General features: G+C 41.4%; 1 protein-coding gene across 1 annotated transcript in view; it reads right to left on the bottom strand.

Annotated features, from left to right (window-relative positions):
- Positions 1-149: 149 nt before the first annotated feature.
- SMDT1 (single-pass membrane protein with aspartate rich tail 1) overlaps positions 150-16759 on the bottom strand; it is a 339744-nt gene continuing 323134 nt past the window's right edge. Inside the window, exon 4 of the mRNA XM_051962295.1 lies at positions 150-160. The gene's annotated coding sequence lies outside the window, so the exon portion shown is untranslated. The remainder of the gene's footprint in view (positions 161-16759) is intronic.

The following is a 16759-nucleotide window of genomic DNA, read 5'->3' as shown; positions in this document are numbered from 1 at the left end:
AGACCCCCCCCCAGGCCCCCCGCGGGGGCTGGCACCGCTGCCTGCTGCGGGCACCCTCCGGTCTGGCTCTGGATCACAGGGCAGTCAGGAGGTGTGGGCAGCGGGACGCAGGCTGGACTGGCAGGGCCCGCGAGCCCTGGGCGCCGGGATGGGCCTCGGCAAGGCTGCCGCACGGCGCCCTTCTAAACCATCCCACGAACGGCTCTTGGTGGCCGGCCCCCCAGCAGGGTGCGGGGTACTTGAGGGCAATGCCCCCAGCCCTCCCGGGCTCCTGCCCGCCTCATGGCAGGTGCTTAAAAGGCAGATGTTTGACCTTGGTGGTGCAATGGGCAGAGCGCCAGACTCACCAGGTGATAGGGGTTAAGGGCCCGGGGAAGCTGAGGAGGAGCGCCAAGGAAGAAGTGGCAGAGTCCCTGGGGGGCCCATTGGGGACTGGGGTCCTCCTGAGGAAGAGGAGGAGCCCAGTTAGAGGGAGGCTTTGGGCTTAGGAATCAGCCCACCAAGGGGCAGGAGGGCGAGGTGAAGGCCGGGAGCTGTCAGCCCTGGCCACCTAACCTAGTGTGTCCCCTGCCTCTGGAGATGGGAGAATCTGACCTGTGACTTTAGGCAATTACTCACTTGGTCAACAGGCATTTACTCTGAATTCAATATTTTATTTTTGCAATTACATGTAAAGATAGCTCTCTGTCTCTCTGTCTCTTTCTGTCTCTCTCTCTCTCCCTCCCTCCCTCCTTCCTTCTCTCTCTCTCTCTCTTTCTCTCTGTCTCTCTCTGTCTCTCTCTTTCTGTCTCTGTCTCTGTCTCTCTCTCTCTGTGTCTTTCTCTCTCTCTCTGTGTCTGTCTCTCTCTCTGTGTCTCTGTCTCTTCTCTCTCTCTGTCTCTCTCTCTGTCTCTCTCTCTGTGTCTCTCTGTCTCTCTCTCTCTCTCTCTCTGTCTCTCTGTCTCTTCTCTCTCTCTCTGTCTCTCTCTGTCTCTAGGTCTCTCTCTCTCTGTCTGTCTCTCTGTGTCTCTCTGTCTGTCTCTGTCTGTCTGTCTCTCTCTCTCTGTCTCTCTCTGTCTCCTCTCTCCTGTCTTCTTGCCCAAGGTCACACAGCCAGGAAGTGTTAAGTGTCTGAGGTCACATTTGAATTCAGGTCCTGCTGACTTCTGGGCTGGTGCTCTATCCACTGCGCCACCTAGCTGCCCTAAAAATAGTTTTCAACATTCATTTTTGTAAGCATTTGAGTCACAATTTTTTTCTTCCTCCCTCCTTTACCTCCCTTCTCCCCAAGACAGTAAGTAATCTGATACAGGTTAAATTTATGCAATCATTTTTTTTTGGGGGGGGGTTAGCTTTTTATTGACAAAACCTATATATGGGTAATTTTTCAACAATGGCCTTTGCAAAACCTTCTGTTCCAACTTTTCCCCTCCTTCCCTCCAAGCTCTTCCCAAGATGGCAGGCAGTCTCATACATGTTAAACATGTTAAAGTATATGTTAAATACAATATATATATATAAAGACAGTTGTCTTGCTACACAAGAAAAATCGGATTTAGAAAGAAGGTAAAAATAACCTGGGAAGAAAAACAAAAATGCAAACAAACAGCAACAGAAAGAGTGCAAATGCTATGTATGTTATGGTTTGCAATCATTTTAAACCTATTTCCATATTAGTCATTTTGTGAAAGAAAAATCAGAGCAAAAGGGAAAAAAGCATAAGAAAGAAAAAGAAAAAGAAAAAAGGTGAAAATACTCTGCTTTGATCCATATTCCCTCCAAAGTTGTCTCTCTGGATGCGGACGCATTTTCCATCCCAGGCCATTGGAATTGGCTTGGATGGCTGCCTTGTTGAAAAGATCCAGGTCCATTAGAATTGATCATCGCATCATCTTGTTGCCCTGTACAATGATCTCCTGATTCTACTTGATTCACTCAACATCCGTTCATGTAAATCTCTCCAGGATTTTTTGAAATCAGCCTTCTGATTTTTTATAGAACAATAACATCCTATTATATTCACAGGCCATAACTTGTTCAGCCATTCCCCAATGGGAATCTACTCGTTTTTCAATTCTTTGCAACCACAAAACGAGACGTTACAAAGAGTTTTGCACCGGTGGGTCCTTTTCGCTCTTTTATGCTCTCTTTGGGATACAGGCCCTGTTGGGTATGCACAGTTTGATGGCCCTTTGGGCATAGTTCCATATTTCTCTTCAAAATGGTTGGCCCAGTTCTCAACTCCACCAACAATGCATAAGGGTCCCAGTTTTCTCTTCTAACACTCATCATTATCTTTTCCTGTCATTTTAGGCAATCTGGTGAGGTGTGAGGTGGACCTTCAGAGTTGTTTTAATTTGCATTTCTCTCATCTATAGTGATTTAGAGCATTTTTTCAGATGATGATAGATGGCTTTCATTTCTTCATCTAAAAATTGTCTGTTTATAACCTTTGACCATTTATCATTTAGAGAATGACTTTTTTAACATTGAGTAGTATATTAAGTGTACTAAAGTAAGTGTAAAAGGGAGACAATCTTAGAGGGAAGACCTTAATGGAGCAGGCAACGGGGCTGGAACACAATTTTTAAGTTTAAGAGATAAAATAGATCCATCATGATTACTAAATATGCAACCCTGGCTGCACCATGTTTGCCTCAGTTTCCTCATGTATAAAATGAGCTAAGAAAGAAAGGGTGAACCATTCCAGTCTATGCCAAGAAAGCCACAAATGAGTCGTATGTACCTGAAATGACTGAACAACAACTATCTGAAGTGATATGTGTTGGGGACAGGACTGGAGCCCACCACACCGTCCCCCATGAATGTCCCTTAGTGTTTGAGTGCAATGACCCTGAAGGCTAAGCCTAGTGCTTTTTTCAGCTCTACTCCATGAGAGCACCAAGACACTATGGTTGTTTGCCTTCATTTTTGAAGAGGATCAAAATGAAATCACTATGTTGCGGTCAACTTGTCCAACTATGGCTCATCGGACCATTGAAAGGCTCTGGGTCTGACACAAATAGTCCGGATGAACATTTGTCATGGATTCTCTACCTTCGTACTTTTTCTTTGAACTGCTGCAATTCTGCTTTGCTCACAGAGCACAGCGCCTTCTCTGATGAGGACACTCCCTGCTGGATGGTCCTTGGACAGAGTCTCTCATGTCATCCAAAGTTCTTCAGAGAGACCTTGGATCAGTTCTTCTGGCCTCCATGGGAGCCTCTCCATAAAGTAACCTTTTAGGCAAGCGCACATTTAAATCTGAACAACAGAATCAGTACAATGGAGTTCAGCTCAAGAAAGGCCCTCGGTACCTGGTACCTCATCCTGCCAAGTGATCCTCAGAATCTTCCCAAGACAATCCAAGAGGAAGTGCTTGAGCTTCCTGGCACGGTGCTAATATTCCATCTGGGTTCCATAGATGTATCACGACGAGATCGGTACGATGGCTCTGTAGAACTTCTTTCTCATAGTCGTTCTAATACCTCTTCTCTCTCACCCTTTCCTTCAGAGCCTCCCAAGCATTGAGCTTGTTTTGGCAACGCGTGTGTCAATCTCATACATCCCTGGAAAATATAGCTCCGAGGTAAGTAAACTTTCCCACAGCTATTTGCTAAAACTAACGGCTCTATATATGGATGGGGTGGCGCTGGCTGGTGGAGAACCTCTGTTTTCTTGTTACTAATTGTTAGCTCAAAATGAGCCCAAACAGTGGACAATCGATCCCTATTCAGATGGTGAGTATACAATTGTCTGTGAATAAAAGGTCCTACATCAACTTTCCCTCACTTTAGTCTTGGCTTGTAACCCTTTCAAGATAAATAATTTACCATCTGTGCAATACCTGACCTTGATGTTGTTTTTATTTGACAACATTGATGAAAATGGAAAGCTAGCAAATCATTTCACTCTACTGCTTTACCCTTTATTGCTCTACAAGAGCATCATCCATTCTCCAGAAGCTAAGCAAACAGACTGTTACAAACCGATCTACAATGCCAAAGCCCTCCAAACAATCAAATTGTGCCATAATTTCCGTCATAACTAACAATCTTAGATTGTTAGTATTGGCAGGGTCAGCAAGCATTGTGAATACAGACTCTGCCCCACTCCTGGCGTTTCTCCTGGGAATGATGGACAGCAATCACCAGCAAATGTTCCTTGTTCCTTTCTGAAGCCAAATTGTTTCTCAGGTAGATGACCATCTTCCGGGTGAAGGATCAGCCTATTGAGGAGGGCTGTGGTAAGAATCTTGCCAGGGATGACTAAGATTGAGACCCTCTGTGATTGACACAGGGCAATCCTTGAACTCAGGGGAGGGGGGGAATCTTCGCTGGCCATATAACCCCCAAAATTTCAGTCAGCTTTTGAATAAACAGTGGGTCCCCCCCCAACTTGGTAAATCTCAGTTGGAATAGAATCAGCACCAGATCCTTTGCCATAAGAGAGGAGGTTTGTTTGTTTGTTTGTTTATTAAAACTTTTTATTTACAGAGTATATGTATAGGTAATTTCCCCAACATTGACCCTTGCAAAACCTTTTCTGAATTTTTTCCTCCTTCCCTCCACCCCCTCTCCTAGCTGGACATGGAGTCCAATACATGTTAAATATGTTGAAATATATGTTAAATCCAATATATGTATACATATTTATAGAGTTATCTTGCTGCATAAGAAAAACCAGATCAAGAAGGAAGGAAGAGATTAACTGAGAAAAATCAAACAAAATTCAAGCAAATGACAGAGAGTGAGAACATTATGTTGTGTTCCACACTCTGTTCCCATGGTTCTGTGTCTGGGTGTAGATGGCTCTCTTCGTTACTGAACAATTGGAACTGATTTAAATCATCTCAATATTGAAGAGAGCCACATCCATCAGATTTGATCATCATATACTCTTGCTGTTGCCTTGTATAATGATCTCCTGGTTCTGCTCATTTCACTCAGCATCAGTTCATGTCAGTCTCTCTGGGCCTTTCTGAAATCCTCCTGCTGGTCCTTTCTTATAGAACAATAATATTCCATAACATTCATATGCCACAATTTATTCAGCCATTCTCCAACTGATAGGCATCCATTCAATTTCCAGTTTCTAGCAACTATAAAAAGGGGTGCCATAAACTTTTTGCACATTGGGTCCCTTTCCCTCCTTTAAGATCTCTTTGGCCTTTGTACAAATAAAACTAATGCAAACAAGATTAGAAGGGAAGCAACAAACTGGGAAAACATCTTCACAGTTAAAGGTTCTGATAAAGGCCTCATTTCTAAAAGAAATGACCAGCAGGATGAATACAGAGAGGCTTGGAGAGACTTACAGGAACTGATGCTGAGTGAAATGAGCAGAACCAGGAGATCATTATATACTTCAACAATGATACTGTATGAGCATGTATTCTGATGGAAGCGGATTTCTTTGACAAAGAGAAGATCTAACTCAGGTTCAATTGATCAATGAGGGACAGAAGCAGCTACAGTCAAAGAAAGAACACTGGGAAATGATGTAAACTGTTTGCATTTTGGTTCTTCTTCCCAGGTTATTTTTACCTTCTGAATTCAATTCTTCCTGTGCAACAAGAGAACTATTCAGTTCTGCACACATATATTGTATCTAGGATATACTTATTTAACATATTTAACATATATAGGACTGCTTGCCATCTGGGGGAAGGGATGGAGGGAGAGAAGGGAAAGTTGGAACAGAAGTGAGTACAAGGGATAATGTTGTAAAAAATTACCCACACATGGGTTCTGTCAGTAAAAAGTTATAATTATTTTTTTAAAAAGACAAGAAAAAAAAAAGATCTCTTTGGGATATAAGCTCAGTAGCAACATTTCTGGATCAAAGGGTATATCAAAGATTTGATAACTTTCTGAGCATAGTTCCAAACTGTTCTCCAAAATGGTTGGATCCATTCACAGTTCCACCAATAATGTATCAGTGTCCCAGTTTTTCTATATCCCCTCCAACATTCATCATTATTTTTTCCTGTCACCTTAGCTATAAGGGTTAAAAAGCCTCTAGAAGCAAGGTATGCAGTTCAAAGCATGTGGGAGGACCTGAGGGATGAGAGGTACTGAGGGGCAGGCGAGTCCTACGTGGAGGTGGGGCATAGCCCCAGGAGGCAGTGTCTGACCCCAGGTACCACGTCTCCCTCCTTAGTGCTCTCAAAGCCTAGCACGCCTCCCTCCTTCTTCTCAGGCCAATCCCATTATGCCAGGTTCCCAGAGGACCTCCCCTTCACCCAGATCTTCAGGGGGGTATAAATATATGTTATCTAAGAATAAAGTTCTCTTTTGCTTCACCCCTACCTACTGGTGGTCTCTCTCTGTGGGATCCGGGTTGGTGCCCCAAAACGGGTAAGCGTGGCCTAGCCATGCCATTGACGAACGGGCATTAAGAGTGGCTCAAAGAGGAGCTACCAGGTTAGAGTAGTCCATAGTGGCATGATATTAGCCAATCTGAGAGGTGTGTAGTGGTATCTCAGAGTTGTCTTAATTTGCATTTCTCTGATCAATAATGATTTGGACCACCTTTTCATATGGCTAAAAATAGTTTCAATTTCTTCATCTGAAAATTGTCTGTTCATATCCTTTGACCATTTATCAATTGGAGAATGGCTTGAACTATTATAAATCTGAGTCAATTCTCTATATATTTTAGAAATGAGGCCTTTATCAGATCCTTTGGATGTAAAAATGTTTTCCAAGTTTATTGTTCCCTTCTAATCTTGTCTGCATTAGTTTTCTTTGGACAAAAACTTTTTAATTTAATATAATCAAAATTTTCTATTTTGTGATCAATATTGATCTCCAGTTCTTCTTTGGTCGCAAATTCCTTCCTTCTCCACAAATCTAATAGTTTATCCTATATTCTTCTAATTTGTTTATAATATCATTCTTTATGTCTAGATCATGAACCCATTTCAACCTTCTCTTGGTATATGATGTTAGGTATGGGTCAATGCCTACTTTCTGCATACTAGTTTCCAATTTTCCCAGCAGTTTTTGTCAAATAGTGAATTCTTATCTGAAAAGGTGGGGCCTTTGTATTTGTCAAATACTAGATTGTTATAGTCATTAACTTTTGTTCTGTAAACCTAACCTATTCCACTGATCGACTGCTCTATTTCTTACCAAATGGTTTTGATGACCACTGCTTTATAATACAGTTTTAGATCTGGTACAGCAAGGCCATCTTCATTTGCTTTTCTTTTCATTAATTCCCTTGAAATTCTTGACCTTTTATTTTTCCAGATGAATTTTGTGGTTATTTTTTCTAGGTCAGTAAAATAGTTTCTTGGGAGTTTGATTGGTATAGCACTAAATAAATAGATTAGTTTAGGGGGTATTGTCATCTTTATTATATTCACTCTGCTTATCCAAGAGCACCTGATATTTTTCCAGTTGCTTAGATCTGACTTTATTTGTGTGAAAAGCATTTTGTAGTTTTGCTCATATAGTTCCTGGCTTTCCCTTGGCAGATAGATTCGCAAATATTTTATACTATCGACAATTAATTTAAATGGAATTTCTCTTTGTATCTCTTGCTGTTAGATTTTGTTAGTGATGTATAAAAATGCTGATGATTTGTGTGGATTTATTTTGTATCCTGCAACTCTGCTGAAGTTGTGGATTGCTTCTAATAGTTTTTAAGTTGGTTAAGTTCTCTAAGGTTCTCTAAGTATAACATCATATCATCTGCAAAGTGTTATAAGGTGGTTTCATTACCTACTCTAATTCCTTTAATCTCTTTTTCTACTCTTATTGCCAAAGCTAGGGTCTCTAATACAATATTGAATAGTAATGGTGATAGTGGGCAATCTTGCTTCACTCCTGATCTTACTGGGAATGGTTCTAGTTTATCCCCATTACATATGATGCTTGCTGATGGTTTTAAATGGATGCTATTGACTGTTTTAAGGAAAAGCCCATTTATTCCTATACTCTCGAGTATTTTTTATTAGGAATAGGTGTTGGATTTTATCAAATGCTTTTTCTGCATCTATTGAGATAATTATATGGTTTTTGTTAATTTGGTTTAATTTGGTCAATTATGCTAATAGGTTTTCTTAATATTGAACAAGCCCTGCATTCCTGATATAAATCCTATTTGGTCATGGTGTGTTATCCTGGGGATGATTTTCTGTAATCTCTTTGCTAATATTTTATTTAAGATTTTTGCATCAGTATTCATTAGGGAGATTGATCTATAATTTTCTTTCTCTGTTTTCATCCTACCTGGTTTAGGTATCAGTTCCATGTCTATATCATAAAAAGAATTTGGTAGGAATCCTTCATTCTCTATTTTTTCAAATAGTTTAAATAGTATTGGAGTTAATTGTTCTGGTAGAATTCATACGTAAATCCATCTGGTCCTGGTGACTTTTTCTTAGGGAATTGATACATGGCTTGTTCTATTTCTTTTTCTAAAATGGGACTATATAAATAATTTATTTCCTCTTCTGTTAATCTGGGCAATCTATATTTTTGTAGATATTCCTCCATTTCACTTAGGTTGGCAAATTTATTGGCATAAAGTTGGGCAAAGTAACTCCTAATAATTACTCTAATTTCCTCTTTATTGGTGGATAGTTCTCCTTTTTCATTTTTGAGACTAACAATTTGATTTTCCTCTTTCCTTTTTCTAATCAAATTAACTAAAGGTTTATCTATTTTGTTGGTTTTTTTCATAAAAACCAACTCTCGGTTTTATTTATTAATTCAATAGTTTTTTTAAGTTTCAATTTTATTGCTCTCTCCTTTTATTTTTAGAATTTCAAGTTTGGTATTTGATTGGGGGAGGGTGGATTTAATTTGTTCTTTTTCTAACTTTTTTAGTTGTAAGCCCAATGTATTGCTCTTCTCTTTCTCTATTTTATGCAAGTAAGTATAAAATTTCCCCTTCTTACCATTTTGGCTGCATCCCACAAATTTTGGTATGTTGTCTCATTCTCTTGGATGAAATTTACTGATTGTGTCTATGATTTGCTGTTTCACCTATTCATTCTTTAGGTTGAGATTATTTAGTTTCTAATTTCTTTTTGGTCTATTTTCCCCTGGCCATTTATTGAATATAATTTTTATCACTTTGTGATATTTAAAAAATTCATTTATTATTTCTGCCTTTCAGCATTTGATTTTGAGGTCTTTATGTCCTAATATATGGTCAATTTTTGTAGAGGTTTCATGAACTTATGAGAAGAAAGTCTACTCCTTTCTTTCTCCATTCAATTTTCTCCAAAGAGCTTTCATATCTAACTTTTCTAGTATTCTATTTACCTCTTTGACTTTTTTCTTATTTATTTTGTGGTTTGATTTATCTAGTTCTGAGAGAGCAAGGTTGAGATTTCTCACTATTAATAGTTTTGCTGTTTATTTCTTCTTGCAACTCTCTTAACTTCTCCTTTAGGAATTTAGATGCTACCACTTGGTGCATATATGTTTAATATTGATATTGCTTCATTATCAATGGTACCCTTTAGACAAATATAGTTTCCCTCCTTATCTCTTTTAATTAGATCAATTTTTTCTTTTGCTCGATCTGAGATCAGGATAGCTACCCCTGCTTTTATTACTTTATCTGAAGCATAATAGATTTTGCTCCAGCCTTTTACCTTTACTCTGTATGTTTTGCTCTGCTTTAAATGTGTTTCTTGTAAACAACATACTGTAGGATTTTGGCTTTCAATCCAGTCTGCTATCCACCTTCGCTTTATGGGAGAGTTCACCCCATTCACGTTTACAGTTAAAACTACTAATTCTGTATTTCCTGCCATCTTATTAACCCCAAATTATATTTTTCTCTTTTCTTTCCCCCTTTTCCTCCTCCCCAGTATTTTACTTATGAGCACTACTTGCTTCAAGCAGTCCTCCCCCTTTAGAGACCCTCCCCCTTTCTTATACCTTTCCCCTATTATTTCTGTTTTCCCTTCTATTTAGCCTACCCCTTCCTTTTCCCGCTTTTGTATAAGGTGAGAGATGTTTCTCGGGGAAACCAAATATATCTAATATTCTTTCTTTGAGCCAGGAGAGGAGCATTTTAATAGCATTCAAAACTTTTCTCCAACTGAAACAACAGCAGAGTGTGTCAGAGGGTTGGCAGGCTCTGTGGAAAATACCGCCATCACCCCATCAGACACAAACCAATGGGGATTGGGTTCAAGTGGGTTTGAGGAGGGGAGGAGTGAAAGGAAGGGCCAGTCTGCTGGGGGAGGGTGGATTTGGGGGGCAGGTCTTTCTCCCTCTAGGTCTATATGACCACTTGGTGGATGTAAGACCTCTTGGTCACAGGTCAAAAGCTCTGAGAGTCTGTTCACCATCTTATGAATTTTTTGCATTTTTCACTAATATATTTGAATTGTACATTTACTAACAATATTGATGAATTTGAAAGAAAAGGTAAACAAAAGGAGGAATGGAGTTCCAAAGAGACTCTGATCCTTATTTGCTCTGACCTTGGGATATTTTGGGATTCAGAGAAAGCTCTTAACTTTTTCTCTTTCTCTGTGTGTCTCTGTGTCTCTGTTTCTGTCTCTGTCTGTCTGTCTGTCTGTCTCTCTCTCTTTCTCTGTCTTTTGGTGGTACCTTTTAAACTTTCATTGTTCTTAGTTGGGGAGAGGGGGAGTAATTTACTCTGGCCTGGGATATTTGGGGATTCAGAGAGAACTCTTAACATTCTGTCTCTCGTTTTTTCTTGTTTTTGGTACCTTTGTAAACTTTCATTGTTCTTAGTTGGGGGGAGGAGGGGATGTGGTAATTTGCTCTGGCCTTGGGATATTTGGGAATTCAGAGAAAACTCTTAACTTTCTCTTTTTGTGTGTGCCTTTTAAACTTTAATTGTGCTTAATGGGGGGGGGGCAATTTGCTCTGGCCTTGAGATATTTGGGGATTCAGAGAGAGATCTTAATTTTCTGTCTTTCTTTTTTTCTTTTTTGTGTGCCTTTTAAATTTTCATTGTGCTTAATTGGGGGGAGGGTGTAATTTGCTCTGGCCTTGGGATATTTGGGGATTCAGAGAAAGCTCTTAACTTTCTCTTTTTTTGTGTCTTTTAAACTTTCATTGTTCTTGGGGGGGGTGTAATTTGCTCTGGCCTTGGGATATTTGGGGATTCAGAGAAAGCTCTTAACTTTCTCTTTTTTTGTGTCTTTTAAACTTTCATTGTTGGGGGGGGGTGTAATTTGCTCTGGCCTTGGGATATTTGGGGATTCAGAAAAAGCTTCTCTCTCTCTCTCTCTCTCTCTCTCTCTCTCTCTCTCTCTCTCTCTCTCTCTCTCTCGCTCTCTCTCGCTCTCTCTCGCCTTTTAAACTTTCATTGTTCTTAGTTTTGGGAGGGGGTGTGCGTGGGTGGTTTCTGTCACATTTCAGCTGAAGGTGGACCTGAGTCTTGCTCAAGTTGTGCACTTTCAACTTTAAGACATGTCACTCATGACTACTTACTACCTCCTGAGCCTCACCTCTGACATTTCACCTGGCCAAAGATGATGGGGTCATTCCAGGCTTGCCTGATGAGGAGCCCATTGCCACAGAATCCTAATACAGGAAAAGGCCACAATTGTCTCATTCCTCCTCTTTTCCCCCCTGTTCCCTCCCCCCCCCCCGAACTGTCCAGAAACCCTTTAAACTCAATATTAAGCTAGATTCTTACTCAGACCAGATACTCAGCTTATTTTTCAGCAGGTTTTTAACCCACCAAAACTATTATTTATTAATTGCTTTGGTTAATAATAGTTAATAATAATGGTAAATAATTTACCATCAGTTCAATACCTGACCTTGATGTTGTTTTTGTTTGACAACATCAATGAAAATAGAAAGCAAGAAAATGGTTTCACTCTACTGCTTTACCCTTTACTGATCCACAAGAGCATCATCCATTATCTAGAACCCAAGCAAGCATGCTGTTGTGAAACTGATCTACAATGCCCATGCCCTCCAAACAATCAAATTTTGTCATAATTTCCCACAAACCCTTTTGTTTTTACTTTACCAAGTACAACTACAAAAAAAAAAAAATGGAGCAAAAGATGGCAACTCACGCCAGTATTTTTGCTAAGAAAATTCCAAATGGGATCATAGAAAGTCTGCCATGAGTAAACAACAGATGCAATATCAGGCATTCATTCAACAAATGTCGACACCCACAGTGGGACACAGAAAACAAAACCGGTCTAAGTAAATAAGAAAAGGCCATTTCCCCAGGACCCGTATGTACAAAAATGTTTGTAACAGCTCTCTTCTCAAGACAAAGAATTGGAAATCAAGGGGATGCCTATCATTTGGGGAATGGCTGAATAAATTGTAGTGTGTGATTGTCACAAAATGTTATTGTTCTATGGGAAGTGATGAACACAATGTTCTTGGGGGGGGAACCCTGAAAAGTCCTCCTTGAACTCAAGCAAAGTGAAATGTACTGAATACAAAGTAATAGCAATGCCTTGGATGACCAGCTATAAATGACTCTGCTTTTCTCAGCAGTACGATGCTCCCCGACTACTCTGAAGGACTTATAGATGAGGTCTTGAATGCTGTTTTGGACCAAGAGAAACTAAAGAATCGATCCCTGATTGTAGCGGAAAGAAACTGGAAACTGAGTGGCTGCCCATCAGCTGGAGAAAGGCTGAATGAGTTATGGTATATGAATGTTATGGAATATTATTGTTCTATAAGAAATGGCCAGCAGGAGGATTTCAGAAAGGCCTGGAGAAATTTACATGAACTGATGCTGAGTGAAATGAGCAGAACCAGGAGATCATTGTACATGGCAACAGCAAGATTATACGAGGATCAATTCTGGTGGCTCTTTTCAATAGTGAGGTAATTCAGACCAGTTCCAATGACCTTGTGATGGAGAGCGCCATCTACACCAAGAGAGAGGACTGTGGGAACTGAATGTGGATCACAACAGAGCGTTTTCACTCTTTTTGTTGCTATTTGCTTGCATTTTCTTTTCTTTTTTATTTTTTTCCGGTTTGATTTGATTTTTCTGGTGCAGCAAGATAATTGTTGCAAATATTGGATTTAACATATATTGGCTTACTTGCCATCTAGGGAGGGGGGAGGAGGGGGAAATCGGAACACAAGGTTTTGCAAGGGTTAATGTTGAAAGATTATCCATGTATATCTTTTAAAAATTAAAAAGCTTTAATTTAAAAGGGGAGGGGAGGAAAGAAAACTACCTATGCACGTGTTTTGAAAATAAAAAGCTTTATTAAAAAAATAAATAAATAAGAATTGGTCCATGAGGCAAGCAGGCAGAAAGCTCTGATACAGATCAGTTTAACTCCATGGTCCACTCTCTGAGGAAGTGATCCAACCTGAAATGCAAATTAAATAAAACTCCTGAGATCCACCCTGTGTAGAAATCCAGGCATGTCCCTGAGGTTAAAGTTTCCCTATCAAATCTATTTGTAGGCTATCTCATGGCTTCTCCCCTCCTTTGGTTAAATTTTCTGTATACAATCTACTTATGGGCTATCCCATGGGTTACTCTGATTCCTGGTGTCTTTTCCCAGCCTGCCAGCTAAGATATCCTTAGCTCCAAGCTCATGGGGAGCCCCCTTTCTACTGGGTAATCAGAAGTTCCACTGAGAAACTTGCCTTTCTATGCTCTCCCACTCTATTTCATATTTACCAATCCCCAGTGTCTATTGTATCCCTTCATTTAGTCTGTAACCTCTTCCCTAAGTAAATCAATTTCATCTTTACCAATCCCTTGTGTCTATTGTTTATCACCCCTGAGTCTATTGTATCCCTTCATTTTGGTCTCTAACCTCTTCCCTAAATAAATCGATTTCATCTTGATCAATTTCATCTTTACCAATCCCTTGTGTCTATTATTTACCACCCCTGAGACTATTGTATCCCTTCATTTTGGTCTGTAACCTCTTCCCTAAATAAATCAATTTCATCTTGATCAATTTCATCTTTACCAATCCCCTGTGTTTATTGTTTACCACCCCTGAGTCTATTGTATCCCTTCATTTGGTCTGTAACCTCTTCCCTAAATAAATCAATTTCATCTTTACCAATTCCCGGGGTCTATTGTATCTTTTCATTAGATCTGTAACCTCTTCCCTAAATAAATGGACCATTTGCCAAAGAGAATGGTCATTGTGAATTTTTCACATGACAGAGCCCCAATTTCTGGTATCTGCCATCATTTGGCATCAAACCCCACAACAAGGATCACATCCTACCCAGAGAAGAAACTGATTGTACCTGAACACAGGTGGAATCATGCTTTATTTTTTACACTTTATTTTTCACACTTTATTTTTCTTGAGGGTTTTTTTTAATTGGGGTGGGATATTTATGTTTTCTTTCACAACATGACTTATATAGAAATGTTTTTGCATAATTTCACATGTGGTTTCCTAATGGAGAAAGAGAATCAGGAACTCAAAAGTTAATATATATATATATATATATATATATAACGGTTTTAAATGTAACTGTAAATAAATAAGAAATTTTTTAAAAAAAAAAGAAAAAAAAGGGCATTTTAACCCTTCCCCACTTCCCCACTGGACTGCCTTTTCTGGGACTCCCCCACCTCATGGTCCTCTCCAGCATCTCCCTCTCTTGGCATCCTTCCCTTCCCATACGCCTCCAGGGCTGACCCCCCTCGATGAAGCACGTTCTGTTTCGGTTCTTGGCTGGAGTATAACGAAACTTACTTAGCTCCCCCCTCCCACTTTTTCTTTTAGAAATATTAAGAAATCATCTTTCCTCTGCATCAGATAAAGCCTTTGGACTCTCTGATTGACATCAACCTAGCTCAAGGCCATGGCGAGCTCGCCCACCTAGTCCTTTCCCTGCCCCGGGAGCTGTCCGGGGAAGGAGTCAGCAGCTGGGGGCTTTGCGAGGGTTACTGCTCCGGGGTAGAGTGCCCCTCTTCTCGGCAGGTCTGACAGAATTAGGGAAGCCATTTTAAATGTCTATCAGCAGTGGCTGATCTCTGAACGCCGGCGAAATCCGGCCTTTGTTGCTTAATACTAAAAATATATCTGAAGATTCTGTCCGGGGAGGGAGGGTTTCAGCCAGTCCCAATTCTACCAAGGCATTGCGGTTCAAAAACACCACTCTTTGGGACCCCTCTGGGGTTTTCTCCGGGCCCGGTTTGCCATGTCCTTCTCCGGCTCATTTGACAGATGAGGAAACCGAGGTAAACAGTGAAATTACTTGCCCGGGGTCACAAGGCTAGGAAGTGTCTGAGGCTGGATTTGAACTCGGGAAGATGTCGCACTGCACCCTGGAACTTCCTCTACGTCTTTGCGTCTGTACATCAATAAAGCATCTTTCAAAGACTGACAGACACGGGTAGGAGCTGGAGGGCACGGCCTGGAGTCTTTTGACTCTTCTCCCCTACCACACTTCTTCCCGCTCCCACAAATATGAGGAGGGGGGCATCCCCAAGGAGCGTCACTCATGGGCCGGCGTTGGCGAGGGCTGGAGGCAGCCCAGCTTCATTTGTTGTCCTCTGCTGCCCCCTGCTGGACTACCTCTGCCACAGCGCCCTAGGTTCCATTCAAGCTTCCATTCGGCTGGGGATCCTTTGGGAGGCAGCTCAGGAAGAGACTTTGGCGGTGCAGAAGTTTGCCCAAAGGGCGACGGAGAGCCACAGCTTGGGCTGAGGAGGCTTCAATGCACCCGCTGGGAAGAGCAAAGCCGGAGAGGTCGCAGAAAGGGCGTCGGCAGAGGGGGGATGAGCTGGGGCCACCCCGTGAGCACCCCAACTCCCAGAAGCCCAGAGCAAGGCCGCAGTACCAGGGGTCCCCATCGAGGCTCTGTGGAGGCCGGGCAGCCTGAGAAGCGGGGAAGTCCTCCCCCTCTGGGACCCCTGCTGCAAGGCAGAAGGGTCTCCAGACGGCTCCCGGAAAACGGGACACTCCCGTGCTTCCTTCCTCTGACCTCGGCCCCATCCACAGCCCTCTGGGTCAATGACTTGTCTTCCCCATTACAAAACACCCGTTTTGGAGGCAGAGCCCAGATAGTCTCCCTCTGGCCAAACAAGAAAACTCCCCAGTCCTGGACAGGCCCCTTCCTTCCTTTCCTGCCATCAGCCTTTGCTTGGGCTGCTCCCTACCCCAGGAGAGCCCTCCTAGCCATTCTCCCCCTGAAATCCTGTCCGTCCTTCGGGGCCCTCCTCCACGAGCAAGGCCACATCGCTCCACAATGGTTTTCCTTTCTTGGGACCTTCCGGGGCTTTTGTTTAGCCCTTTCTTATACACACGTATGTATCTATACACACATCCACATATATGTATATACATTTAAAGCTTTTTATTTTCACTATATATACATAGTTTTCAACACTCACCCTTGCAAAAACCTGTGTTCCAAATTTTCTCCCTTCCTGCTCCCCTTAGACAGGAAGTGATCCACTATATATTAACCATGTGCGATCCCTCCATCCACACTTCCACAATTGTCAGGCTCTTTAGCCCTTTCTTGGATGTACCTGGAGGTTATAAGTGCCTCATTTATTGGGAAGCTCTGTGAAGAGAGGGGCTGGACCTTAATGTCTGTCTCCCCTACATTCACATACATACTCACTTTCACTCTCACACTCTCTCCTTTGGTCTCTCTGTCTCTGTCTCTCTCTCTCTCTGTCTCTGTCTCTCTGTCTCTGTCTCTCTGTTTCTCTCTCTCTCTTTGTCTCTGTCTTTCTGTCTGTCTGTCTGTCTGTCTGTCTCTCTCTCTCTTTGTTTCTTTCACTCTCTCTGTCTCTGTCTCTGTCTCTGTCTCTGTCTCTCTATGTCTCTGTCTCTCTGTCTCTC

Source organism: Antechinus flavipes, chromosome 5, assembly GCF_016432865.1.
Source record: "Antechinus flavipes isolate AdamAnt ecotype Samford, QLD, Australia chromosome 5, AdamAnt_v2, whole genome shotgun sequence".
In the NCBI taxonomy this organism is placed as follows: domain Eukaryota; kingdom Metazoa; phylum Chordata; class Mammalia; order Dasyuromorphia; family Dasyuridae; genus Antechinus; species Antechinus flavipes.
Note: the sequence above shows the minus strand (reverse complement) of the source record. Positions and strands in the feature narration are given on the sequence as shown.